This window comes from Camellia sinensis, unplaced genomic scaffold (genome assembly GCF_055761805.1).
Source record: "Camellia sinensis isolate YWXY unplaced genomic scaffold, ASM5576180v1 Unanchor549, whole genome shotgun sequence".
Classification (NCBI taxonomy): Eukaryota; Viridiplantae; Streptophyta; class Magnoliopsida; order Ericales; family Theaceae; genus Camellia; species Camellia sinensis.
Window position 1 is genome coordinate 1 of NW_028129424.1, and position 19,540 is coordinate 19,540.

Consider the following 19,540-nt stretch of genomic DNA (forward strand, 5'->3'; position numbering starts at 1 on the left):
TAAGCAGTAGACGGGGAAAAAAATGAAATTGAATGGAACAGGATAATCTGGAAATGGTTTAAAAGGGAGAAATTGTCGAAAAGGAGGCGAAGGCGATTGAATGGGCTAAAAATCGGACAGGCTGTCCGGGGAAAAAAAAGGGGGGGGGTGGTGGAAAAAGGGACAAAAGGGGTGCAACACGAGGACTTCCCAGGGGGTCACCCATCCTAGTACTACTCTCGCCCAAGCACGCTTAACTGCGGAGTTCTGATGGGATCCGGTGCATTAGTGCTGGTATGATCGCACCCGAAGATTAACCGCGACTTTATTGTTTTAAGCAGTAGACGGGGAAAAAAAATGAAATTGAATGGAACAGGATAATCTGGAAATGGTTTAAAAGGGAGAAATTGTCGAAAAGGAGGCGAAGGCGATTGAATGGGCTAAAAATCGGAGAGGCTGTCCGGGGAAAAAAAAGGGGGGGGGGGGGTGGTGGAAAAAGGGACAAAAGGGGTGCAACACGAGGACTTCCCAGGGGGTCACCCATCCTAGTACTACTCTCGCCCAAGCACGCTTAACTGCGGAGTTCTGATGGGATCCGGTGCATTAGTGCTGGTATGATCGCACCCGAAAATTAACCGCGACTTTATTGTTTTAAGCAGTAGACGGGGAAAAAATGAAATTGAATGGAACAGGATAATCTGGAAATGGTTTAAAAGGGAGAAATTATCGAAAAGGAGGCGAAGGCGATTGAATGGGCTAAAAATCGGACAGGCTGTCCGGGGAAAAAAAAGGGGGGGGGGGGGTGGTGGAAAAAGGGACAAAAGGGGTGCAACACGAGGACCTCCCAGGGGGTCACCCATCCTAGTACTACTCTCGCCCAAGCACGCTTAACTGCGGAGTTCTGATGGGATCCGGTGCATTAGTGCTGGTATGATCGCACCCGAAGATTAACCGCGACTTTATTGTTTTAAGCAGTAGACGGGGAAAAAAATGAAATTGAATGGAACAGGATAATCTGGAAATGGTTTAAAAGGGAGAAATTGTCGAAAAGGAGGCGAAGGCGATTGAATGGGCTAAAAATCGGACAGGCTGTCCGGGGAAAAAAAAGGGGGGGGGGTGGTGGAAAAAAGGACAAAAGGGGTGCAACACGAGGACTTCCCAGGGGGTCACCCATCCTAGTACTACTCTCGCCCAAGCACGCTTAACTGCGGAGTTCTGATGGGATCCGGTGCATTAGTGCTGGTATGATCGCACCCGAAGATTAACCGCGACTTTATTGTTTTAAGCAGTAGACGGGGAAAAAAATGAAATTGAATGGAACAGGATAATCTGGAAATGGTTTAAAAGAAAGAAATTGTCGAAAAGGAGGCGAAGGCGATTGAATGGGCTAAAAATCGGACAGGCTGTCCGGGGAAAAAAAAGGGGGGGGGGGTGGTGGAAAAAGGGACAAAAGGGGTGCAACACGAGGACTTCCCAGGGGGTCACCCATCCTAGTACTACTCTCGCCCAAGCACGCTTAACTGCGGAGTTCTGATGGGATCCGGTGCATTAGTGCTGGTATGATCGCACCCGAAGATTAACCGCGACTTTATTGTTTTAAGCAGTAGACGGGGAAAAAAATGAAATTGAATGGAACAGGATAATCTGGAAATGGTTTAAAAGGGAGAAATTGTCGAAAAGGAGGCGAAGGCGATTGAATGGGCTAAAAATCGGACAGGCTGTCCGGGGAAAAAAAAGGGGGGGGGGGGTGGTGGAAAAAGGGACAAAAGGGGTGCAACACGAGGACTTCCCAGGGGGTCACCCATCCTAGTACTACTCTCGCCCAAGCACGCTTAACTGCGGAGTTCTGATGGGATCCGGTGCATTAGTGCTGGTATGATCGCACCCGAAGATTAACCGCGACTTTATTGTTTTAAGCAGTAGACGGGGAAAAAAATGAAATTGAATGGAACAGGATAATCTGGAAATGGTTTAAAAGGGAGAAATTGTCGAAAAGGAGGCGAAGGCGATTGAATGGGCTAAAAATCGGACAGGCTGTCCGGGGAAAAAAAAGGGGGGGGGGTGGTGGAAAAAGGGACAAAAGGGGTGCAACACGAGGACTTCCCAGGGGGTCACCCATCCTAGTACTACTCTCGCCCAAGCACGCTTAACTGCGGAGTTCTGATGGGATCCGGTGCATTAGTGCTGGTATGATCGCACCCGAAGATTAACCGCGACTTTATTGTTTTAAGCAGTAGACGGGGAAAAAAATGAAATTGAATGGAACAGGATAATCTGGAAATGGTTTAAAAGGGAGAAATTGTCGAAAAGGAGGCGAAGGCGATTGAATGGGCTAAAAATCGGACAGGCTGTCCGGGGAAAAAAAAGGGGGGGGGGTGGTGGAAAAAGGGACAAAAGGGGTGCAACACGAGGACTTCCCAGGGGGTCACCCATCCTAGTACTACTCTCGCCCAAGCACGCTTAACTGCGGAGTTCTGATGGGATCCGGTGCATTAGTGCTGGTATGATCGCACCCGAAGATTAACCGCGACTTTATTGTTTTAAGCAGTAGACGGGGAAAAAAATGAAATTGAATGGAACAGGATAATCTGGAAATGGTTTAAAAGGGAGAAATTGTCGAAAAGGAGGCGAAGGCGATTGAATGGGCTAAAAATCGGATAGGCTGTCCGGGGAAAAAAAAGGGGGGGGGGTGGTGGAAAAAGGGACAAAAGGGGTGCAACACGAGGACTTCCCAGGGGGGTCACCCATCCTAGTACTACTCTCGCCCAAGCACGCTTAACTGCGGAGTTCTGATGGGATCCGGTGCATTAGTGCTGGTATGATCGCACCCGAAGATTAACCGCGACTTTATTGTTTTAAGCAGTAGACGGGGAAAAAAATGAAATTGAATGGAACAGGATAATCTGGAAATGGTTTAAAAGGGAGAAATTGTCGAAAAGGAGGCGAAGGCGATTGAATGGGCTAAAAATCGGACAGGCTGTCCGGGGAAAAAAAAGGGGGGGGGTGGTGGAAAAAAGGACAAAAGGGGTGCAACACGAGGACTTCCCAGGGGGTCACCCATCCTAGTACTACTCTCGCCCAAGCACGCTTAACTGCGGAGTTCTGATGGGATCCGGTGCATTAGTGCTGGTATGATCGCACCTGAAGATTAACCGCGACTTTATTGTTTTAAGCAGTAGACGGGGAAAAAAATGAAATTGAATGGAACAGGATAATCTGGAAATGGTTTAAAAGGGAGAAATTGTCGAAAAGGAGGCGAAGGCGATTGAATGGGCTAAAAATCGGACAGGCTGTCCGGGGAAAAAAAAGGGGGGGGGGGTGGTGGAAAAAGGGACAAAAGGGGTGCAACACGAGGACTTCCCAGGGGGTCACCCATCCTAGTACTACTCTCGCCCAAGCACGCTTAACTGCGGAGTTCTGATGGGATCCGGTGCATTAGTGCTGGTATGATCGCACCCGAAGATTAACCGCGACTTTATTGTTTTAAGCAGTAGACGGGGAAAAAAATGAAATTGAATGGAACAGGATAATCTGGAAATGGTTTAAAAGGGAGAAATTGTCGAAAAGGAGGCGAAGGCGATTGAATGGGCTAAAAATCGGACAGGCTGTCCGGGGAAAAAAAAGGGGGGGGGGGGTGGTGGAAAAAGGGACAAAAGGGGTGCAACATGAGGACTTCCCAGGGGGTCACCCATCCTAGTACTACTCTCGCCCAAGCACGCTTAACTGCGGAGTTCTGATGGGATCCGGTGCATTAGTCCTGGTATGATCGCACCCGAAGATTAACCGCGACTTTATTGTTTTAAGCAGTAGACGGGGAAAAAAATGAAATTGAATGGAACAGGATAATCTGGAAATGGTTTAAAAGAAAGAAATTGTCGAAAAGGAGGCGAAGGCGATTGAATGGGCTAAAAATCGGACAGGCTGTCCGGGGAAAAAAAAGGGGGGGGGGGTGGTGGAAAAAGGGACAAAAGGGGTGCAACACGAGGACTTCCCAGGGGGTCACCCATCCTAGTACTACTCTCGCCCAAGCACGCTTAACTGCGGAGTTCTGATGGGATCCGGTGCATTAGTGCTGGTATGATCGCACCCGAAGATTAACCGCGACTTTATTGTTTTAAGCAGTAGACGGGGAAAAAAATGAAATTGAATGGAACAGGATAATCTGGAAATGGTTTAAAAGGGAGAAATTGTCGAAAAGGAGGCGAAGGCGATTGAATGGGCTAAAAATCGGACAGGCTGTCCGGGGAAAAAAAAGGGGGGGGGGTGGTGGAAAAAGGGACAAAAGGGGTGCAACACGAGGACTTCCCAGGGGGTCACCCATCCTAGTACTACTCTCGCCCAAGCACGCTTAACTGCGGAGTTCTGATGGGATCCGGTGCATTAGTGCTGGTATGATCGCACCCGAAGATTAACCGCGACTTTATTGTTTTAAGCAGTAGACGGGGAAAAAAATGAAATTGAATGGAACAGGATAATCTGGAAATGGTTTAAAAGGGAGAAATTGTCGAAAAGGAGGCGAAGGCGATTGAATGGGCTAAAAATCGGACAGGCTGTCCGGGGAAAAAAAAGGGGGGGGGTGGTGGAAAAAGGGACAAAAGGGGTGCAACACGAGGACTTCCCAGGGGGTCACTCATCCTAGTACTACTCTCGCCCAAGCACGCTTAACTGCGGAGTTCTGATGGGATCCGGTGCATTAGTGCTGGTATGATCGCACCCGAAGATTAACCGCGACTTTATTGTTTTAAGCAGTAGACGGGGAAAAAAATGAAATTGAATGGAACAGGATAATCTGGAAATGGTTTAAAAGGGAGAAATTGTCGAAAAGGAGGCGAAGTCGATTGAATGGGCTAAAAATCGGACAGGCTGTCCGGGGAAAAAAAAGGGGGGGGGGGTGGTGGAAAAAGGGACAAAAGGGGTGCAACACGAGGACTTCCCAGGGGGTCACCCATCCTAGTACTACTCTCGCCCAAGCACGCTTAACTGCGGAGTTCTGATGGGATCCGGTGCATTAGTGCTGGTATGATCGCACCCGAAGATTAACCGCGACTTTATTGTTTTAAGCAGTAGACGGGGAAAAAAATGAAATTGAATGGAACAGGATAATCTGGAAATGGTTTAAAAGGGAGAAATTGTCGAAAAGGAGGCGAAGGCGATTGAATGGGCTAAAAATCGGACAGGCTGTCCGGGGAAAAAAAAGGGGGGGGGGGTGGTGGAAAAAGGGACAAAAGGGGTGCAACACGAGGACTTCCCAGGGGGTCACCCATCCTAGTACTACTCTCGCCCAAGCACGCTTAACTGCGGAGTTCTGATGGGATCCGGTGCATTAGTGCTGGTATGATCGCACCCGAAGATTAACCGCGACTTTATTGTTTTAAGCAGTAGACGGGGAAAAAAATGAAATTGAATGGAACAGGATAATCTGGAAATGGTTTAAAAGGGAGAAATTGTCGAAAAGGAGGCGAAGGCGATTGAATGGGCTAAAAATCGGAGAGGCTGTCCGGGGAAAAAAAAGGGGGGGGGGGGTGGTGGAAAAAGGGACAAAAGGGGTGCAACACGAGGACTTCCCAGGGGGTCACCCATCCTAGTACTACTCTCGCCCAAGCACGCTTAACTGCGGAGTTCTGATGGGATCCGGTGCATTAGTGCTGGTATGATCGCACCCGAAAATTAACCGCGACTTTATTGTTTTAAGCAGTAGACGGGGAAAAAAATGAAATTGAATGGAACAGGATAATCTGGAAATGGTTTAAAAGGGAGAAATTATCGAAAAGGAGGCGAAGGCGATTGAATGGGCTAAAAATCGGACAGGCTGTCCGGGGAAAAAAAAGGGGGGGGGTGGTGGAAAAAGGGACAAAAGGGGTGCAACACGAGGACTTCCCAGGGGGTCACCCATCCTAGTACTACTCTCGCCCAAGCACGCTTAACTGCGGAGTTCTGATGGGATCCGGTGCATTAGTGCTGGTATGATCGCACCCGAAGATTAACCGCGACTTTATTGTTTTAAGCAGTAGACGGGGAAAAAAATGAAATTGAATGGAACAGGATAATCTGGAAATGGTTTAAAAGGGAGAAATTGTCGAAAAGGAGGCGAAGGCGATTGAATGGGCTAAAAATCGGACAGGCTGTCCGGGGAAAAAAAAGGGGGGGGGGGTGGTGGAAAAAAGGACAAAAGGGGTGCAACACGAGGACTTCCCAGGGGGTCACCCATCCTAGTACTACTCTCGCCCAAGCACGCTTAACTGCGGAGTTCTGATGGGATCTGGTGCATTAGTGCTGGTATGATCGCACCCGAAGATTAACCGCGACTTTATTGTTTTAAGCAGTAGACGGGGAAAAAAATGAAATTGAATGGAACAGGATAATCTGGAAATGGTTTAAAAGGGAGAAATTGTCGAAAAGGAGGCGAAGGCGATTGAATGGGCTAAAAATCGGACAGGCTGTCCGGGGAAAAAAAAGGGGGGGGGGGTGGTGGAAAAAGGGACAAAAGGGGTGCAACACGAGGACTTCCCAGGGGGTCACCCATCCTAGTACTACTCTCGCCCAAGCACGCTTAACTGCGGAGTTCTGATGGGATCCGGTGCATTAGTGCTGGTATGATCGCACCCGAAGATTAACCGCGACTTTATTGTTTTAAGCAGTAGACGGGGAAAAAAATGAAATTGAATGGAACAGGATAATCTGGAAATGGTTTAAAAGAAAGAAATTGTCGAAAAGGAGGCGAAGGCGATTGAATGGGCTAAAAATCGGACAGGCTGTCCGGGGAAAAAAAAGGGGGGGGGGGTGGTGGAAAAAGGGACAAAAGGGGTGCAACACGAGGACTTCCCAGGGGGTCACCCATCCTAGTACTACTCTCGCCCAAGCACGCTTAACTGCGGAGTTCTGATGGGATCCGGTGCATTAGTGCTGGTATGATCGCACCCGAAGATTAACCGCGACTTTATTGTTTTAAGCAGTAGACGGGGAAAAAAATGAAATTGAATGGAACAGGATAATCTGGAAATGGTTTAAAAGGGAGAAATTGTCGAAAAGGAGGCGAAGGCGATTGAATGGGCTAAAAATCGGACAGGCTGTCCGGGGAAAAAAAAGGGGGGGGGGTGGTGGAAAAAGGGACAAAAGGGGTGCAACACGAGGACTTCCCAGGGGGTCACCCATCCTAGTACTACTCTCGCCCAAGCACGCTTAACTGCGGAGTTCTGATGGGATCCGGTGCATTAGTGCTGGTATGATCGCACCCGAAGATTAACCGCGACTTTATTGTTTTAAGCAGTAGACGGGGAAAAAAATGAAATTGAATGGAACAGGATAATCTGGAAATGGTTTAAAAGGGAGAAATTGTCGAAAAGGAGGCGAAGGCGATTGAATGGGCTAAAAATCGGACAGGCTGTCCGGGGAAAAAAAAGGGGGGGGGGTGGTGGAAAAAGGGACAAAAGGGGTGCAACACGAGGACTTCCCAGGGGGTCACCCATCCTAGTACTACTCTCGCCCAAGCACGCTTAACTGCGGAGTTCTGATGGGATCCGGTGCATTAGTGCTGGTATGATCGCACCCGAAGATTAACCGCGACTTTATTGTTTTAAGCAGTAGACGGGGAAAAAAATGAAATTGAATGGAACAGGATAATCTGGAAATGGTTTAAAAGGGAGAAATTGTCGAAAAGGAGGCGAAGGCGATTGAATGGGCTAAAAATCGGATAGGCTGTCCGGGGAAAAAAAGGGGGGGGGGGGTGGTGGAAAAAGGGACAAAAGGGGTGCAACACGAGGACTTCCCAGGGGGGTCACCCATCCTAGTACTACTCTCGCCCAAGCACGCTTAACTGCGGAGTTCTGATGGGATCCGGTGCATTAGTGCTGGTATGATCGCACCCGAAGATTAACCGCGACTTTATTGTTTTAAGCAGTAGACGGGGAAAAAAATGAAATTGAATGGAACAGGATAATCTGGAAATGGTTTAAAAGGGAGAAATTGTCGAAAAGGAGGCGAAGGCGATTGAATGGGCTAAAAATCGGACAGGCTGTCCGGGGAAAAAAAAGGGGGGGGGTGGTGGAAAAAAGGACAAAAGGGGTGCAACACGAGGACTTCCCAGGGGGTCACCCATCCTAGTACTACTCTCGCCCAAGCACGCTTAACTGCGGAGTTCTGATGGGATCCGGTGCATTAGTGCTGGTATGATCGCACCTGAAGATTAACCGCGACTTTATTGTTTTAAGCAGTAGACGGGGAAAAAAATGAAATTGAATGGAACAGGATAATCTGGAAATGGTTTAAAAGGGAGAAATTGTCGAAAAGGAGGCGAAGGCGATTGAATGGGCTAAAAATCGGACAGGCTGTCCGGGGAAAAAAAAGAGGGGGGGGTGGTGGAAAAAGGGACAAAAGGGGTGCAACACGAGGACTTCCCAGGGGGTCACCCATCCTAGTACTACTCTCGCCCAAGCACGCTTAACTGCGGAGTTCTGATGGGATCCGGTGCATTAGTGCTGGTATGATCGCACCCGAAGATTAACCGCGACTTTATTGTTTTAAGCAGTAGACGGGGAAAAAAATGAAATTGAATGGAACAGGATAATCTGGAAATGGTTTAAAAGGGAGAAATTGTCGAAAAGGAGGCGAAGGCGATTGAATGGGCTAAAAATCGGACAGGCTGTCCGGGGAAAAAAAAGGGGGGGGGGGTGGTGGAAAAAGGGACAAAAGGGGTGCAACATGAGGACTTCCCAGGGGGTCACCCATCCTAGTACTACTCTCGCCCAAGCACGCTTAACTGCGGAGTTCTGATGGGATCCGGTGCATTAGTCCTGGTATGATCGCACCCGAAGATTAACCGCGACTTTATTGTTTTAAGCAGTAGACGGGGAAAAAAATGAAATTGAATGGAACAGGATAATCTGGAAATGGTTTAAAAGAAAGAAATTGTCGAAAAGGAGGCGAAGGCGATTGAATGGGCTAAAAATCGGACAGGCTGTCCGGGGAAAAAAAAGGGGGGGGGGGGTGGTGGAAAAAGGGACAAAAGGGGTGCAACACGAGGACTTCCCAGGGGGTCACCCATCCTAGTACTACTCTCGCCCAAGCACGCTTAACTGCGGAGTTCTGATGGGATCCGGTGCATTAGTGCTGGTATGATCGCACCCGAAGATTAACCGCGACTTTATTGTTTTAAGCAGTAGACGGGGAAAAAAATGAAATTGAATGGAACAGGATAATCTGGAAATGGTTTAAAAGGGAGAAATTGTCGAAAAGGAGGCGAAGGCGATTGAATGGGCTAAAAATCGGACAGGCTGTCCGGGGAAAAAAAAGGGGGGGGGGTGGTGGAAAAAGGGACAAAAGGGGTGCAACACGAGGACTTCCCAGGGGGTCACCCATCCTAGTACTACTCTCGCCCAAGCACGCTTAACTGCGGAGTTCTGATGGGATCCGGTGCATTAGTGCTGGTATGATCGCACCCGAAGATTAACCGCGACTTTATTGTTTTAAGCAGTAGACGGGGAAAAAAATGAAATTGAATGGAACAGGATAATCTGGAAATGGTTTAAAAGGGAGAAATTGTCGAAAAGGAGGCGAAGGCGATTGAATGGGCTAAAAATCGGACAGGCTGTCCGGGGAAAAAAAAGGGGGGGGGTGGTGGAAAAAGGGACAAAAGGGGTGCAACACGAGGACTTCCCAGGGGGTCACTCATCCTAGTACTACTCTCGCCCAAGCACGCTTAACTGCGGAGTTCTGATGGGATCCGGTGCATTAGTGCTGGTATGATCGCACCCGAAGATTAACCGCGACTTTATTGTTTTAAGCAGTAGACGGGGAAAAAAATGAAATTGAATGGAACAGGATAATCTGGAAATGGTTTAAAAGGGAGAAATTGTCGAAAAGGAGGCGAAGTCGATTGAATGGGCTAAAAATCGGACAGGCTGTCCGGGGAAAAAAAAGGGGGGGGGTGGTGGAAAAAGGGACAAAAGGGGTGCAACACGAGGACTTCCCAGGGGGTCACCCATCCTAGTACTACTCTCGCCCAAACACGCTTAACTGCGGAGTTCTGATGGGATCCGGTGCATTAGTGCTGGTATGATCGCACCCGAAGATTAACCGCGACTTTATTGTTTTAAGCAGTAGACGGGGAAAAAAATGAAATTGAATGGAACAGGATAATCTGGAAATGGTTTAAAAGGGAGAAATTGTCGAAAAGGAGGCGAAGGCGATTGAATGGGCTAAAAATCGGACAGGCTGTCCGGGGAAAAAAAAGGGGGGGGGGGTGGTGGAAAAAGGGACAAAAGGGGTGCAACACGAGGACTTCCCAGGGGGTCACCCATCCTAGTACTACTCTCGCCCAAGCACGCTTAACTGCGGAGTTCTGATGGGATCCGGTGCATTAGTGCTGGTATGATCGCACCCGAAGATTAACCGCGACTTTATTGTTTTAAGCAGTAGACGGGGAAAAAAATGAAATTGAATGGAACAGGATAATCTGGAAATGGTTTAAAAGGGAGAAATTGTCGAAAAGGAGGCGAAGGCGATTGAATGGGCTAAAAATCGGAGAGGCTGTCCGGGGAAAAAAAAGGGGGGGGGGGGTGGTGGAAAAAGGGACAAAAGGGGTGCAACACGAGGACTTCCCAGGGGGTCACCCATCCTAGTACTACTCTCGCCCAAGCACGCTTAACTGCGGAGTTCTGATGGGATCCGGTGCATTAGTGCTGGTATGATCGCACCCGAAAATTAACCGCGACTTTATTGTTTTAAGCAGTAGACGGGGAAAAAATGAAATTGAATGGAACAGGATAATCTGGAAATGGTTTAAAAGGGAGAAATTATCGAAAAGGAGGCGAAGGCGATTGAATGGGCTAAAAATCGGACAGGCTGTCCGGGGAAAAAAAAGGGGGGGGGGGTGGTGGAAAAAGGGACAAAAGGGGTGCAACACGAGGACTTCCCAGGGGGTCACCCATCCTAGTACTACTCTCGCCCAAGCACGCTTAACTGCGGAGTTCTGATGGGATCCGGTGCATTAGTGCTGGTATGATCGCACCCGAAGATTAACCGCGACTTTATTGTTTTAAGCAGTAGACGGGGAAAAAAATGAAATTGAATGGAACAGGATAATCTGGAAATGGTTTAAAAGGGAGAAATTGTCGAAAAGGAGGCGAAGGCGATTGAATGGGCTAAAAATCGGACAGGCTGTCCGGGGAAAAAAAAGGGGGGGGGGTGGTGGAAAAAAGGACAAAAGGGGTGCAACACGAGGACTTCCCAGGGGGTCACCCATCCTAGTACTACTCTCGCCCAAGCACGCTTAACTGCGGAGTTCTGATGGGATCTGGTGCATTAGTGCTGGTATGATCGCACCCGAAGATTAACCGCGACTTTATTGTTTTAAGCAGTAGACGGGGAAAAAAATGAAATTGAATGGAACAGGATAATCTGGAAATGGTTTAAAAGGGAGAAATTGTCGAAAAGGAGGCGAAGGCGATTGAATGGGCTAAAAATCGGACAGGCTGTCCGGGGAAAAAAAAGGGGGGGGGGGGGTGGTGGAAAAAGGGACAAAAGGGGTGCAACACGAGGACTTCCCAGGGGGTCACCCATCCTAGTACTACTCTCGCCCAAGCACGCTTAACTGCGGAGTTCTGATGGGATCCGGTGCATTAGTGCTGGTATGATCGCACCCGAAGATTAACCGCGACTTTATTGTTTTAAGCAGTAGACGGGGAAAAAAATGAAATTGAATGGAACAGGATAATCTGGAAATGGTTTAAAAGAAAGAAATTGTCGAAAAGGAGGCGAAGGCGATTGAATGGGCTAAAAATCGGACAGGCTGTCCGGGGAAAAAAAAGGGGGGGGGGGGTGGTGGAAAAAGGGACAAAAGGGGTGCAACACGAGGACTTCCCAGGGGGTCACCCATCCTAGTACTACTCTCGCCCAAGCACGCTTAACTGCGGAGTTCTGATGGGATCCGGTGCATTAGTGCTGGTATGATCGCACCCGAAGATTAACCGCGACTTTATTGTTTTAAGCAGTAGACGGGGAAAAAAATGAAATTGAATGGAACAGGATAATCTGGAAATGGTTTAAAAGGGAGAAATTGTCGAAAAGGAGGCGAAGGCGATTGAATGGGCTAAAAATCGGACAGGCTGTCCGGGGAAAAAAAAGGGGGGGGGGTGGTGGAAAAAGGGACAAAAGGGGTGCAACACGAGGACTTCCCAGGGGGTCACCCATCCTAGTACTACTCTCGCCCAAGCACGCTTAACTGCGGAGTTCTGATGGGATCCGGTGCATTAGTGCTGGTATGATCGCACCCGAAGATTAACCGCGACTTTATTGTTTTAAGCAGTAGACGGGGAAAAAAATGAAATTGAATGGAACAGGATAATCTGGAAATGGTTTAAAAGGGAGAAATTGTCGAAAAGGAGGCGAAGGCGATTGAATGGGCTAAAAATCGGACAGGCTGTCCGGGGAAAAAAAAGGGGGGGGGTGGTGGAAAAAGGGACAAAAGGGGTGCAACACGAGGACTTCCCAGGGGGTCACTCATCCTAGTACTACTCTCGCCCAAGCACGCTTAACTGCGGAGTTCTGATGGGATCCGGTGCATTAGTGCTGGTATGATCGCACCCGAAGATTAACCGCGACTTTATTGTTTTAAGCAGTAGACGGGGAAAAAAATGAAATTGAATGGAACAGGATAATCTGGAAATGGTTTAAAAGGGAGAAATTGTCGAAAAGGAGGCGAAGTCGATTGAATGGGCTAAAAATCGGACAGGCTGTCCGGGGAAAAAAAAGGGGGGGGGTGGTGGAAAAAGGGACAAAAGGGGTGCAACACGAGGACTTCCCAGGGGGTCACCCATCCTAGTACTACTCTCGCCCAAACACGCTTAACTGCGGAGTTCTGATGGGATCCGGTGCATTAGTGCTGGTATGATCGCACCCGAAGATTAACCGCGACTTTATTGTTTTAAGCAGTAGACGGGGAAAAAAATGAAATTGAATGGAACAGGATAATCTGGAAATGGTTTAAAAGGGAGAAATTGTCGAAAAGGAGGCGAAGGCGATTGAATGGGCTAAAAATCGGACAGGCTGTCCGGGGAAAAAAAAGGGGGGGGGGGGGTGGTGGAAAAAGGGACAAAAGGGGTGCAACACGAGGACTTCCCAGGGGGTCACCCATCCTAGTACTACTCTCGCCCAAGCACGCTTAACTGCGGAGTTCTGATGGGATCCGGTGCATTAGTGCTGGTATGATCGCACCCGAAGATTAACCGCGACTTTATTGTTTTAAGCAGTAGACGGGGAAAAAAATGAAATTGAATGGAACAGGATAATCTGGAAATGGTTTAAAAGGGAGAAATTGTCGAAAAGGAGGCGAAGGCGATTGAATGGGCTAAAAATCGGAGAGGCTGTCCGGGGAAAAAAAAGGGGGGGGGTGGTGGAAAAAGGGACAAAAGGGGTGCAACACGAGGACTTCCCAGGGGGTCACCCATCCTAGTACTACTCTCGCCCAAGCACGCTTAACTGCGGAGTTCTGATGGGATCCGGTGCATTAGTGCTGGTATGATCGCACCCGAAAATTAACCGCGACTTTATTGTTTTAAGCAGTAGACGGGGAAAAAAATGAAATTGAATGGAACAGGATAATCTGGAAATGGTTTAAAAGGGAGAAATTATCGAAAAGGAGGCGAAGGCGATTGAATGGGCTAAAAATCGGACAGGCTGTCCGGGGAAAAAAAAGGGGGGGGGGGTGGTGGAAAAAGGGACAAAAGGGGTGCAACACGAGGACTTCCCAGGGGGTCACCCATCCTAGTACTACTCTCGCCCAAGCACGCTTAACTGCGGAGTTCTGATGGGATCCGGTGCATTAGTGCTGGTATGATCGCACCCGAAGATTAACCGCGACTTTATTGTTTTAAGCAGTAGACGGGGAAAAAAATGAAATTGAATGGAACAGGATAATCTGGAAATGGTTTAAAAGGGAGAAATTGTCGAAAAGGAGGCGAAGGCGATTGAATGGGCTAAAAATCGGACAGGCTGTCCGGGGAAAAAAAGGGGGGGGGGGGTGGTGGAAAAAAGGACAAAAGGGGTGCAACACGAGGACTTCCCAGGGGGTCACCCATCCTAGTACTACTCTCGCCCAAGCACGCTTAACTGCGGAGTTCTGATGGGATCTGGTGCATTAGTGCTGGTATGATCGCACCCGAAGATTAACCGCGACTTTATTGTTTTAAGCAGTAGACGGGGAAAAAAATGAAATTGAATGGAACAGGATAATCTGGAAATGGTTTAAAAGGGAGAAATTGTCGAAAAGGAGGCGAAGGCGATTGAATGGGCTAAAAATCGGACAGGCTGTCCGGGGAAAAAAAAGGGGGGGGGGGGGGTGGTGGAAAAAGGGACAAAAGGGGTGCAACACGAGGACTTCCCAGGGGGTCACCCATCCTAGTACTACTCTCGCCCAAGCACGCTTAACTGCGGAGTTCTGATGGGATCCGGTGCATTAGTGCTGGTATGATCGCACCCGAAGATTAACCGCGACTTTATTGTTTTAAGCAGTAGACGGGGAAAAAAATGAAATTGAATGGAACAGGATAATCTGGAAATGGTTTAAAAGGGAGAAATTGTCGAAAAGGAGGCGAAGGCGATTGAATGGGCTAAAAATCGGATAGGCTGTCCGGGGAAAAAAAAGGGGGGGGGGTGGTGGAAAAAGGGACAAAAGGGGTGCAACACGAGGACTTCCCAGGGGGTCACCCATCCTAGTACTACTCTCGCCCAAGCACGCTTAACTGCGGAGTTCTGATGGGATCCGGTGCATTAGTGCTGGTATGATCGCACCCGAAGATTAACCGCGACTTTATTGTTTTAAGCAGTAGACGGGGAAAAAAATGAAATTGAATGGAACAGGATAATCTGGAAATGGTTTAAAAGGGAGAAATTGTCGAAAAGGAGGCGAAGGCGATTGAATGGGCTAAAAATCGGACAGGCTGTCCGGGGAAAAAAAGGGGGGGGGGGTGGTGGAAAAAAGGACAAAAGGGGTGCAACACGAGGACTTCCCAGGGGGTCACCCATCCTAGTACTACTCTCGCCCAAGCACGCTTAACTGCGGAGTTCTGATGGGATCCGGTGCATTAGTGCTGGTATGATCGCACCTGAAGATTAACCGCGACTTTATTGTTTTAAGCAGTAGACGGGGAAAAAAATGAAATTGAATGGAACAGGATAATCTGGAAATGGTTTAAAAGGGAGAAATTGTCGAAAAGGAGGCGAAGGCGATTGAATGGGCTAAAAATCGGACAGGCTGTCCGGGGAAAAAAAAGGGGGGGGGTGGTGGAAAAAGGGACAAAAGGGGTGCAACACGAGGACTTCCCAGGGGGTCACCGATCCTAGTACTACTCTCGCCCAAGCACGCTTAACTGCGGAGTTCTGATGGGATCCGGTGCATTAGTGCTGGTATGATCGCACCCGAAGATTAACCGCGACTTTATTGTTTTAAGCAGTAGACGGGGAAAAAAATGAAATTGAATGGAACAGGATAATCTGGAAATGGTTTAAAAGGGAGAAATTGTCGAAAAGGAGGCGAAGGCGATTGAATGGGCTAAAAATCGGACAGGCTGTCCGGGGAAAAAAAAGGGGGGGGGGGGGGTGGTGGAAAAAGGGACAAAAGGGGTGCAACATGAGGACTTCCCAGGGGGTCACCCATCCTAGTACTACTCTCGCCCAAGCACGCTTAACTGCGGAGTTCTGATGGGATCCGGTGCATTAGTCCTGGTATGATCGCACCCGAAGATTAACCGCGACTTTATTGTTTTAAGCAGTAGACGGGGAAAAAAATGAAATTGAATGGAACAGGATAATCTGGAAATGGTTTAAAAGAAAGAAATTGTCGAAAAGGAGGCGAAGGCGATTGAATGGGCTAAAAATCGGACAGGCTGTCCGGGGAAAAAAAAGGGGGGGGGGTGGTGGAAAAAGGGACAAAAGGGGTGCAACACGAGGACTTCCCAGGGGGTCACCCATCCTAGTACTACTCTCGCCCAAGCACGCTTAACTGCGGAGTTCTGATGGGATCCGGTGCATTAGTGCTGGTATGATCGCACCCGAAGATTAACCGCGACTTTATTGTTTTAAGCAGTAGACGGGGAAAAAAATGAAATTGAATGGAACAGGATAATCTGGAAATGGTTTAAAAGGGAGAAATTGTCGAAAAGGAGGCGAAGGCGATTGAATGGGCTAAAAATCGGACAGGCTGTCCGGGGAAAAAAAAGGGGGGGGGGGGTGGTGGAAAAAGGGACAAAAGGGGTGCAACACGAGGACTTCCCAGGGGGTCACCCATCCTAGTACTACTCTCGCCCAAGCACGCTTAACTGCGGAGTTCTGATGGGATCCGGTGCATTAGTGCTGGTATGATCGCACCCGAAGATTAACCGCGACTTTATTGTTTTAAGCAGTAGACGGGGAAAAAAATGAAATTGAATGGAACAGGATAATCTGGAAATGGTTTAAAAGGGAGAAATTGTCGAAAAGGAGGCGAAGGCGATTGAATGGGCTAAAAATCGGACAGGCTGTCCGGGGAAAAAAAAGGGGGGGGGGTGGTGGAAAAAGGGACAAAAGGGGTGCAACACGAGGACTTCCCAGGGGGTCACTCATCCTAGTACTACTCTCGCCCAAGCACGCTTAACTGCGGAGTTCTGATGGGATCCGGTGCATTAGTGCTGGTATGATCGCACCCGAAGATTAACCGCGACTTTATTGTTTTAAGCAGTAGACGGGGAAAAAAATGAAATTGAATGGAACAGGATAATCTGGAAATGGTTTAAAAGGGAGAAATTGTCGAAAAGGAGGCGAAGTCGATTGAATGGGCTAAAAATCGGACAGGCTGTCCGGGGAAAAAAAAGGGGGGGGTGGTGGAAAAAGGGACAAAAGGGGTGCAACACGAGGACTTCCCAGGGGGTCACCCATCCTAGTACTACTCTCGCCCAAGCACGCTTAACTGCGGAGTTCTGATGGGATCCGGTGCATTAGTGCTGGTATGATCGCACCCGAAGATTAACCGCGACTTTATTGTTTTAAGCAGTAGACGGGGAAAAAAATGAAATTGAATGGAACAGGATAATCTGGAAATGGTTTAAAAGGGAGAAATTGTCGAAAAGGAGGCGAAGGCGATTGAATGGGCTAAAAATCGGACAGGCTGTCCGGGGAAAAAAAAGGGGGGGGGGTGGTGGAAAAAGGGACAAAAGGGGTGCAACACGAGGACTTCCCAGGGGGTCACCCATCCTAGTACTACTCTCGCCCAAGCACGCTTAACTGCGGAGTTCTGATGGGATCCGGTGCATTAGTGCTGGTATGATCGCACCCGAAGATTAACCGCGACTTTATTGTTTTAAGCAGTAGACGGGGAAAAAAATGAAATTGAATGGAACAGGATAATCTGGAAATGGTTTAAAAGGGAGAAATTGTCGAAAAGGAGGCGAAGGCGATTGAATGGGCTAAAAATCGGAGAGGCTGTCCGGGGAAAAAAAAGGGGGGGGGGTGGTGGAAAAAGGGACAAAAGGGGTGCAACACGAGGACTTCCCAGGGGGTCACGCATCCTAGTACTACTCTCGCCCAAGCACGCTTAACTGCGGAGTTCTGATGGGATCCGGTGCATTAGTGCTGGTATGATCGCACCCGAAAATTAACCGCGACTTTATTGTTTTAAGCAGTAGACGGGGAAAAAAATGAAATTGAATGGAACAGGATAATCTGGAAATGGTTTAAAAGGGAGAAATTATCGAAAAGGAGGCGAAGGCGATTGAATGGGCTAAAAATCGGACAGGCTGTCCGGGGAAAAAAAAGGGGGGGGGGGGTGGTGGAAAAAGGGACAAAAGGGGTGCAACACGAGGACTTCCCAGGGGGTCACCCATCCTAGTACTACTCTCGCCCAAGCACGCTTAACTGCGGAGTTCTGATGGGATCCGGTGCATTAGTGCTGGTATGATCGCACCCGAAGATTAACCGCGACTTTATTGTTTTAAGCAGTAGACGGGGAAAAAAATGAAATTGAATGGAACAGGATAATCTGGAAATGGTTTAAAAGGGAGAAATTGTCGAAAAGGAGGCGAAGGCGATTGAATGGGCTAAAAATCGGACAGGCTGTCCGGGGAAAAAAAAGGGGGGGTGGTGGAAAAAAGGACAAAAGGGGTGCAACACGAGGACTTCCCAGGGGGTCACCCATCCTAGTACTACTCTCGCCCAAGCACGCTTAACTGCGGAGTTCTGATGGGATCTGGTGCATTAGTGCTGGTATGATCGCACCCGAAGATTAACCGCGACTTTATTGTTTTAAGCAGTAGACGGGGAAAAAAATGAAATTGAATGGAACAGGATAATCTGGAAATGGTTTAAAAGGGAGAAATTGTCGAAAAGGAGGCGAAGGCGATTGAATGGGCTAAAAATCGGACAGGCTGTCCGGGGAAAAAAAAGGGGGGGGGGGTGGTGGAAAAAGGGACAAAAGGGGTGCAACACGAGGACTTCCCAGGGGGTCACCCATCCTAGTACTACTCTCGCCCAAGCACGCTTAACTGCGGAGTTCTGATGGGATCCGGTGCATTAGTGCTGGTATGATCGCACCCGAAGATTAACCGCGACTTTATTGTTTTAAGCAGTAGACGGGGAAAAAAATGAAATTGAATGGAACAGGATAATCTGGAAATGGTTTAAAAGGGAGAAATTGTCGAAAAGGAGGCGAAGGCGATTGAATGGGCTAAAAATCGGACAGGCTGTCCGGGGAAAAAAAAGGGGGGGGGTGGTGGAAAAAGGGACAAAAGGGGTGCAACACGAGGACTTCCCAGGGGGTCACCCATCCTAGTACTACTCTCGCCCAAGCACGCTTAACTGCGGAGTTCTGATGGGATCCGGTGCATTAGTGCTGGTATGATCGCACCCGAAGATTAACCGCGACTTTATTGTTTTAAGCAGTAGACGGGGAAAAAAATGAAATTGAATGGAACAGGATAATCTGGAAATGGTTTAAAAGGGAGAAATTGTCGAAAAGAAGGCGAAGGCGATTGAATGGGCTAAAAATCGGACAGGCTGTCCGGGGAAAAAAAAGGGGGGGGGGTGGTGGAAAAAGGGACAAAAGGGGTGCAACACGAGGACTTCCCAGGGGGTCACCCATCCTAGTACTACTCTCGCCCAAGCACGCTTAACTGCGGAGTTCTGATGGGATCCGGTGCATTAGTGCTGGTATGATCGCACCCGAAGATTAACCGCGACTTTATTGTTTTAAGCAGTAGACGGGGAAAAAAATGAAATTGAATGGAACAGGATAATCTGGAAATGGTTTAAAAGGGAGAAATTGTCGAAAAGGAGGCGAAGGCGATTGAATGGGCTAAAAATCGGACAGGCTGTCCGGGGAAAAAAAAGGGGGGGGGGGTGGTGGAAAAAGGGACAAAAGGGGTGCAACACGAGGACTTCCCAGGGGGTCACCCATCCTAGTACTACTCTCGCCCAAGCACGCTTAACTGCGGAGTTCTGATGGGATCCGGTGCATTAGTGCTGGTATGATCGCACCCGAAGATTAACCGCGACTTTATTGTTTTAAGCAGTAGACGGGGAAAAAAATGAAATTGAATGG

The 19,540-nt window shown here is 48.5% G+C and overlaps 62 non-coding genes across 62 annotated transcripts; all 62 read right to left on the reverse strand.

Moving 5' to 3' along the window:
- Window positions 1-168: 168 nt before the first annotated feature.
- LOC145817963 (5S ribosomal RNA) lies at window positions 169-287 on the reverse strand. Its single transcript, XR_014359555.1, has one exon. It is a non-coding gene; the product is annotated as a 5S ribosomal RNA (ribosomal RNA).
- A 199-nt stretch (window positions 288-486) lies between these two features.
- LOC145817975 (5S ribosomal RNA) lies at window positions 487-605 on the reverse strand. Its single transcript, XR_014359566.1, has one exon. It is a non-coding gene; the product is annotated as a 5S ribosomal RNA (ribosomal RNA).
- A 197-nt stretch (window positions 606-802) lies between these two features.
- Window positions 803-921, reverse strand: LOC145817919 (5S ribosomal RNA). The gene has a single exon (XR_014359513.1). It is a non-coding gene; the product is annotated as a 5S ribosomal RNA (ribosomal RNA).
- Window positions 922-1,116: 195 nt separating this feature from the next.
- LOC145817986 (5S ribosomal RNA) lies at window positions 1,117-1,235 on the reverse strand. The gene has a single exon (XR_014359577.1). It is a non-coding gene; the product is annotated as a 5S ribosomal RNA (ribosomal RNA).
- A 196-nt stretch (window positions 1,236-1,431) lies between these two features.
- On the reverse strand, window positions 1,432-1,550 carry LOC145817997 (5S ribosomal RNA). The gene has a single exon (XR_014359588.1). It is a non-coding gene; the product is annotated as a 5S ribosomal RNA (ribosomal RNA).
- A 197-nt stretch (window positions 1,551-1,747) lies between these two features.
- On the reverse strand, window positions 1,748-1,866 carry LOC145817856 (5S ribosomal RNA). Its single transcript, XR_014359454.1, has one exon. It is a non-coding gene; the product is annotated as a 5S ribosomal RNA (ribosomal RNA).
- Window positions 1,867-2,061: 195 nt separating this feature from the next.
- LOC145817868 (5S ribosomal RNA) lies at window positions 2,062-2,180 on the reverse strand. Its single transcript, XR_014359465.1, has one exon. It is a non-coding gene; the product is annotated as a 5S ribosomal RNA (ribosomal RNA).
- Window positions 2,181-2,375: 195 nt separating this feature from the next.
- LOC145817880 (5S ribosomal RNA) lies at window positions 2,376-2,494 on the reverse strand. Its single transcript, XR_014359476.1, has one exon. It is a non-coding gene; the product is annotated as a 5S ribosomal RNA (ribosomal RNA).
- Window positions 2,495-2,689: 195 nt separating this feature from the next.
- On the reverse strand, window positions 2,690-2,809 carry LOC145817953 (5S ribosomal RNA). The gene has a single exon (XR_014359545.1). It is a non-coding gene; the product is annotated as a 5S ribosomal RNA (ribosomal RNA).
- A 194-nt stretch (window positions 2,810-3,003) lies between these two features.
- LOC145817924 (5S ribosomal RNA) lies at window positions 3,004-3,122 on the reverse strand. The gene has a single exon (XR_014359518.1). It is a non-coding gene; the product is annotated as a 5S ribosomal RNA (ribosomal RNA).
- A 196-nt stretch (window positions 3,123-3,318) lies between these two features.
- LOC145817891 (5S ribosomal RNA) lies at window positions 3,319-3,437 on the reverse strand. Its single transcript, XR_014359487.1, has one exon. It is a non-coding gene; the product is annotated as a 5S ribosomal RNA (ribosomal RNA).
- Window positions 3,438-3,634: 197 nt separating this feature from the next.
- On the reverse strand, window positions 3,635-3,753 carry LOC145817959 (5S ribosomal RNA). Its single transcript, XR_014359551.1, has one exon. It is a non-coding gene; the product is annotated as a 5S ribosomal RNA (ribosomal RNA).
- Window positions 3,754-3,949: 196 nt separating this feature from the next.
- LOC145817903 (5S ribosomal RNA) lies at window positions 3,950-4,068 on the reverse strand. The gene has a single exon (XR_014359498.1). It is a non-coding gene; the product is annotated as a 5S ribosomal RNA (ribosomal RNA).
- A 195-nt stretch (window positions 4,069-4,263) lies between these two features.
- Window positions 4,264-4,382, reverse strand: LOC145817915 (5S ribosomal RNA). The gene has a single exon (XR_014359509.1). It is a non-coding gene; the product is annotated as a 5S ribosomal RNA (ribosomal RNA).
- Window positions 4,383-4,576: 194 nt separating this feature from the next.
- LOC145817948 (5S ribosomal RNA) lies at window positions 4,577-4,695 on the reverse strand. The gene has a single exon (XR_014359540.1). It is a non-coding gene; the product is annotated as a 5S ribosomal RNA (ribosomal RNA).
- A 196-nt stretch (window positions 4,696-4,891) lies between these two features.
- LOC145817927 (5S ribosomal RNA) lies at window positions 4,892-5,010 on the reverse strand. The gene has a single exon (XR_014359520.1). It is a non-coding gene; the product is annotated as a 5S ribosomal RNA (ribosomal RNA).
- A 196-nt stretch (window positions 5,011-5,206) lies between these two features.
- Window positions 5,207-5,325, reverse strand: LOC145817938 (5S ribosomal RNA). Its single transcript, XR_014359531.1, has one exon. It is a non-coding gene; the product is annotated as a 5S ribosomal RNA (ribosomal RNA).
- A 197-nt stretch (window positions 5,326-5,522) lies between these two features.
- On the reverse strand, window positions 5,523-5,641 carry LOC145817950 (5S ribosomal RNA). The gene has a single exon (XR_014359542.1). It is a non-coding gene; the product is annotated as a 5S ribosomal RNA (ribosomal RNA).
- Window positions 5,642-5,835: 194 nt separating this feature from the next.
- LOC145817961 (5S ribosomal RNA) lies at window positions 5,836-5,954 on the reverse strand. The gene has a single exon (XR_014359553.1). It is a non-coding gene; the product is annotated as a 5S ribosomal RNA (ribosomal RNA).
- Window positions 5,955-6,150: 196 nt separating this feature from the next.
- LOC145817932 (5S ribosomal RNA) lies at window positions 6,151-6,269 on the reverse strand. Its single transcript, XR_014359525.1, has one exon. It is a non-coding gene; the product is annotated as a 5S ribosomal RNA (ribosomal RNA).
- Window positions 6,270-6,465: 196 nt separating this feature from the next.
- LOC145817964 (5S ribosomal RNA) lies at window positions 6,466-6,584 on the reverse strand. Its single transcript, XR_014359556.1, has one exon. It is a non-coding gene; the product is annotated as a 5S ribosomal RNA (ribosomal RNA).
- Window positions 6,585-6,780: 196 nt separating this feature from the next.
- On the reverse strand, window positions 6,781-6,899 carry LOC145817965 (5S ribosomal RNA). Its single transcript, XR_014359557.1, has one exon. It is a non-coding gene; the product is annotated as a 5S ribosomal RNA (ribosomal RNA).
- A 195-nt stretch (window positions 6,900-7,094) lies between these two features.
- On the reverse strand, window positions 7,095-7,213 carry LOC145817966 (5S ribosomal RNA). The gene has a single exon (XR_014359558.1). It is a non-coding gene; the product is annotated as a 5S ribosomal RNA (ribosomal RNA).
- A 195-nt stretch (window positions 7,214-7,408) lies between these two features.
- On the reverse strand, window positions 7,409-7,527 carry LOC145817967 (5S ribosomal RNA). Its single transcript, XR_014359559.1, has one exon. It is a non-coding gene; the product is annotated as a 5S ribosomal RNA (ribosomal RNA).
- Window positions 7,528-7,723: 196 nt separating this feature from the next.
- On the reverse strand, window positions 7,724-7,843 carry LOC145817954 (5S ribosomal RNA). Its single transcript, XR_014359546.1, has one exon. It is a non-coding gene; the product is annotated as a 5S ribosomal RNA (ribosomal RNA).
- Window positions 7,844-8,037: 194 nt separating this feature from the next.
- On the reverse strand, window positions 8,038-8,156 carry LOC145817926 (5S ribosomal RNA). The gene has a single exon (XR_014359519.1). It is a non-coding gene; the product is annotated as a 5S ribosomal RNA (ribosomal RNA).
- A 195-nt stretch (window positions 8,157-8,351) lies between these two features.
- On the reverse strand, window positions 8,352-8,470 carry LOC145817968 (5S ribosomal RNA). Its single transcript, XR_014359560.1, has one exon. It is a non-coding gene; the product is annotated as a 5S ribosomal RNA (ribosomal RNA).
- Window positions 8,471-8,666: 196 nt separating this feature from the next.
- Window positions 8,667-8,785, reverse strand: LOC145817960 (5S ribosomal RNA). Its single transcript, XR_014359552.1, has one exon. It is a non-coding gene; the product is annotated as a 5S ribosomal RNA (ribosomal RNA).
- Window positions 8,786-8,982: 197 nt separating this feature from the next.
- Window positions 8,983-9,101, reverse strand: LOC145817969 (5S ribosomal RNA). Its single transcript, XR_014359561.1, has one exon. It is a non-coding gene; the product is annotated as a 5S ribosomal RNA (ribosomal RNA).
- A 195-nt stretch (window positions 9,102-9,296) lies between these two features.
- LOC145817970 (5S ribosomal RNA) lies at window positions 9,297-9,415 on the reverse strand. Its single transcript, XR_014359562.1, has one exon. It is a non-coding gene; the product is annotated as a 5S ribosomal RNA (ribosomal RNA).
- A 194-nt stretch (window positions 9,416-9,609) lies between these two features.
- Window positions 9,610-9,728, reverse strand: LOC145817949 (5S ribosomal RNA). The gene has a single exon (XR_014359541.1). It is a non-coding gene; the product is annotated as a 5S ribosomal RNA (ribosomal RNA).
- A 194-nt stretch (window positions 9,729-9,922) lies between these two features.
- Window positions 9,923-10,041, reverse strand: LOC145817929 (5S ribosomal RNA). The gene has a single exon (XR_014359522.1). It is a non-coding gene; the product is annotated as a 5S ribosomal RNA (ribosomal RNA).
- A 196-nt stretch (window positions 10,042-10,237) lies between these two features.
- Window positions 10,238-10,356, reverse strand: LOC145817971 (5S ribosomal RNA). The gene has a single exon (XR_014359563.1). It is a non-coding gene; the product is annotated as a 5S ribosomal RNA (ribosomal RNA).
- Window positions 10,357-10,553: 197 nt separating this feature from the next.
- Window positions 10,554-10,672, reverse strand: LOC145817973 (5S ribosomal RNA). The gene has a single exon (XR_014359564.1). It is a non-coding gene; the product is annotated as a 5S ribosomal RNA (ribosomal RNA).
- A 195-nt stretch (window positions 10,673-10,867) lies between these two features.
- LOC145817974 (5S ribosomal RNA) lies at window positions 10,868-10,986 on the reverse strand. The gene has a single exon (XR_014359565.1). It is a non-coding gene; the product is annotated as a 5S ribosomal RNA (ribosomal RNA).
- Window positions 10,987-11,181: 195 nt separating this feature from the next.
- Window positions 11,182-11,300, reverse strand: LOC145817933 (5S ribosomal RNA). Its single transcript, XR_014359526.1, has one exon. It is a non-coding gene; the product is annotated as a 5S ribosomal RNA (ribosomal RNA).
- Window positions 11,301-11,498: 198 nt separating this feature from the next.
- Window positions 11,499-11,617, reverse strand: LOC145817976 (5S ribosomal RNA). Its single transcript, XR_014359567.1, has one exon. It is a non-coding gene; the product is annotated as a 5S ribosomal RNA (ribosomal RNA).
- Window positions 11,618-11,814: 197 nt separating this feature from the next.
- Window positions 11,815-11,933, reverse strand: LOC145817977 (5S ribosomal RNA). Its single transcript, XR_014359568.1, has one exon. It is a non-coding gene; the product is annotated as a 5S ribosomal RNA (ribosomal RNA).
- A 195-nt stretch (window positions 11,934-12,128) lies between these two features.
- LOC145817978 (5S ribosomal RNA) lies at window positions 12,129-12,247 on the reverse strand. The gene has a single exon (XR_014359569.1). It is a non-coding gene; the product is annotated as a 5S ribosomal RNA (ribosomal RNA).
- Window positions 12,248-12,441: 194 nt separating this feature from the next.
- LOC145817951 (5S ribosomal RNA) lies at window positions 12,442-12,560 on the reverse strand. The gene has a single exon (XR_014359543.1). It is a non-coding gene; the product is annotated as a 5S ribosomal RNA (ribosomal RNA).
- Window positions 12,561-12,754: 194 nt separating this feature from the next.
- Window positions 12,755-12,873, reverse strand: LOC145817930 (5S ribosomal RNA). The gene has a single exon (XR_014359523.1). It is a non-coding gene; the product is annotated as a 5S ribosomal RNA (ribosomal RNA).
- Window positions 12,874-13,071: 198 nt separating this feature from the next.
- Window positions 13,072-13,190, reverse strand: LOC145817979 (5S ribosomal RNA). The gene has a single exon (XR_014359570.1). It is a non-coding gene; the product is annotated as a 5S ribosomal RNA (ribosomal RNA).
- Window positions 13,191-13,384: 194 nt separating this feature from the next.
- LOC145817980 (5S ribosomal RNA) lies at window positions 13,385-13,503 on the reverse strand. The gene has a single exon (XR_014359571.1). It is a non-coding gene; the product is annotated as a 5S ribosomal RNA (ribosomal RNA).
- Window positions 13,504-13,699: 196 nt separating this feature from the next.
- Window positions 13,700-13,818, reverse strand: LOC145817981 (5S ribosomal RNA). Its single transcript, XR_014359572.1, has one exon. It is a non-coding gene; the product is annotated as a 5S ribosomal RNA (ribosomal RNA).
- Window positions 13,819-14,014: 196 nt separating this feature from the next.
- On the reverse strand, window positions 14,015-14,133 carry LOC145817934 (5S ribosomal RNA). Its single transcript, XR_014359527.1, has one exon. It is a non-coding gene; the product is annotated as a 5S ribosomal RNA (ribosomal RNA).
- Window positions 14,134-14,332: 199 nt separating this feature from the next.
- Window positions 14,333-14,451, reverse strand: LOC145817982 (5S ribosomal RNA). Its single transcript, XR_014359573.1, has one exon. It is a non-coding gene; the product is annotated as a 5S ribosomal RNA (ribosomal RNA).
- Window positions 14,452-14,646: 195 nt separating this feature from the next.
- LOC145817983 (5S ribosomal RNA) lies at window positions 14,647-14,765 on the reverse strand. Its single transcript, XR_014359574.1, has one exon. It is a non-coding gene; the product is annotated as a 5S ribosomal RNA (ribosomal RNA).
- Window positions 14,766-14,960: 195 nt separating this feature from the next.
- On the reverse strand, window positions 14,961-15,079 carry LOC145817928 (5S ribosomal RNA). Its single transcript, XR_014359521.1, has one exon. It is a non-coding gene; the product is annotated as a 5S ribosomal RNA (ribosomal RNA).
- A 194-nt stretch (window positions 15,080-15,273) lies between these two features.
- On the reverse strand, window positions 15,274-15,392 carry LOC145817958 (5S ribosomal RNA). The gene has a single exon (XR_014359550.1). It is a non-coding gene; the product is annotated as a 5S ribosomal RNA (ribosomal RNA).
- Window positions 15,393-15,591: 199 nt separating this feature from the next.
- LOC145817962 (5S ribosomal RNA) lies at window positions 15,592-15,710 on the reverse strand. Its single transcript, XR_014359554.1, has one exon. It is a non-coding gene; the product is annotated as a 5S ribosomal RNA (ribosomal RNA).
- Window positions 15,711-15,905: 195 nt separating this feature from the next.
- On the reverse strand, window positions 15,906-16,024 carry LOC145817984 (5S ribosomal RNA). The gene has a single exon (XR_014359575.1). It is a non-coding gene; the product is annotated as a 5S ribosomal RNA (ribosomal RNA).
- A 197-nt stretch (window positions 16,025-16,221) lies between these two features.
- On the reverse strand, window positions 16,222-16,340 carry LOC145817985 (5S ribosomal RNA). The gene has a single exon (XR_014359576.1). It is a non-coding gene; the product is annotated as a 5S ribosomal RNA (ribosomal RNA).
- Window positions 16,341-16,535: 195 nt separating this feature from the next.
- Window positions 16,536-16,654, reverse strand: LOC145817952 (5S ribosomal RNA). Its single transcript, XR_014359544.1, has one exon. It is a non-coding gene; the product is annotated as a 5S ribosomal RNA (ribosomal RNA).
- A 193-nt stretch (window positions 16,655-16,847) lies between these two features.
- LOC145817987 (5S ribosomal RNA) lies at window positions 16,848-16,966 on the reverse strand. Its single transcript, XR_014359578.1, has one exon. It is a non-coding gene; the product is annotated as a 5S ribosomal RNA (ribosomal RNA).
- A 195-nt stretch (window positions 16,967-17,161) lies between these two features.
- LOC145817988 (5S ribosomal RNA) lies at window positions 17,162-17,280 on the reverse strand. Its single transcript, XR_014359579.1, has one exon. It is a non-coding gene; the product is annotated as a 5S ribosomal RNA (ribosomal RNA).
- Window positions 17,281-17,475: 195 nt separating this feature from the next.
- LOC145817957 (5S ribosomal RNA) lies at window positions 17,476-17,594 on the reverse strand. Its single transcript, XR_014359549.1, has one exon. It is a non-coding gene; the product is annotated as a 5S ribosomal RNA (ribosomal RNA).
- Window positions 17,595-17,791: 197 nt separating this feature from the next.
- On the reverse strand, window positions 17,792-17,910 carry LOC145817989 (5S ribosomal RNA). Its single transcript, XR_014359580.1, has one exon. It is a non-coding gene; the product is annotated as a 5S ribosomal RNA (ribosomal RNA).
- Window positions 17,911-18,102: 192 nt separating this feature from the next.
- Window positions 18,103-18,221, reverse strand: LOC145817935 (5S ribosomal RNA). The gene has a single exon (XR_014359528.1). It is a non-coding gene; the product is annotated as a 5S ribosomal RNA (ribosomal RNA).
- A 196-nt stretch (window positions 18,222-18,417) lies between these two features.
- On the reverse strand, window positions 18,418-18,536 carry LOC145817990 (5S ribosomal RNA). The gene has a single exon (XR_014359581.1). It is a non-coding gene; the product is annotated as a 5S ribosomal RNA (ribosomal RNA).
- Window positions 18,537-18,730: 194 nt separating this feature from the next.
- LOC145817991 (5S ribosomal RNA) lies at window positions 18,731-18,849 on the reverse strand. Its single transcript, XR_014359582.1, has one exon. It is a non-coding gene; the product is annotated as a 5S ribosomal RNA (ribosomal RNA).
- A 195-nt stretch (window positions 18,850-19,044) lies between these two features.
- On the reverse strand, window positions 19,045-19,163 carry LOC145817992 (5S ribosomal RNA). The gene has a single exon (XR_014359583.1). It is a non-coding gene; the product is annotated as a 5S ribosomal RNA (ribosomal RNA).
- A 196-nt stretch (window positions 19,164-19,359) lies between these two features.
- On the reverse strand, window positions 19,360-19,478 carry LOC145817993 (5S ribosomal RNA). Its single transcript, XR_014359584.1, has one exon. It is a non-coding gene; the product is annotated as a 5S ribosomal RNA (ribosomal RNA).
- Window positions 19,479-19,540: the final 62 nt, after the last annotated feature.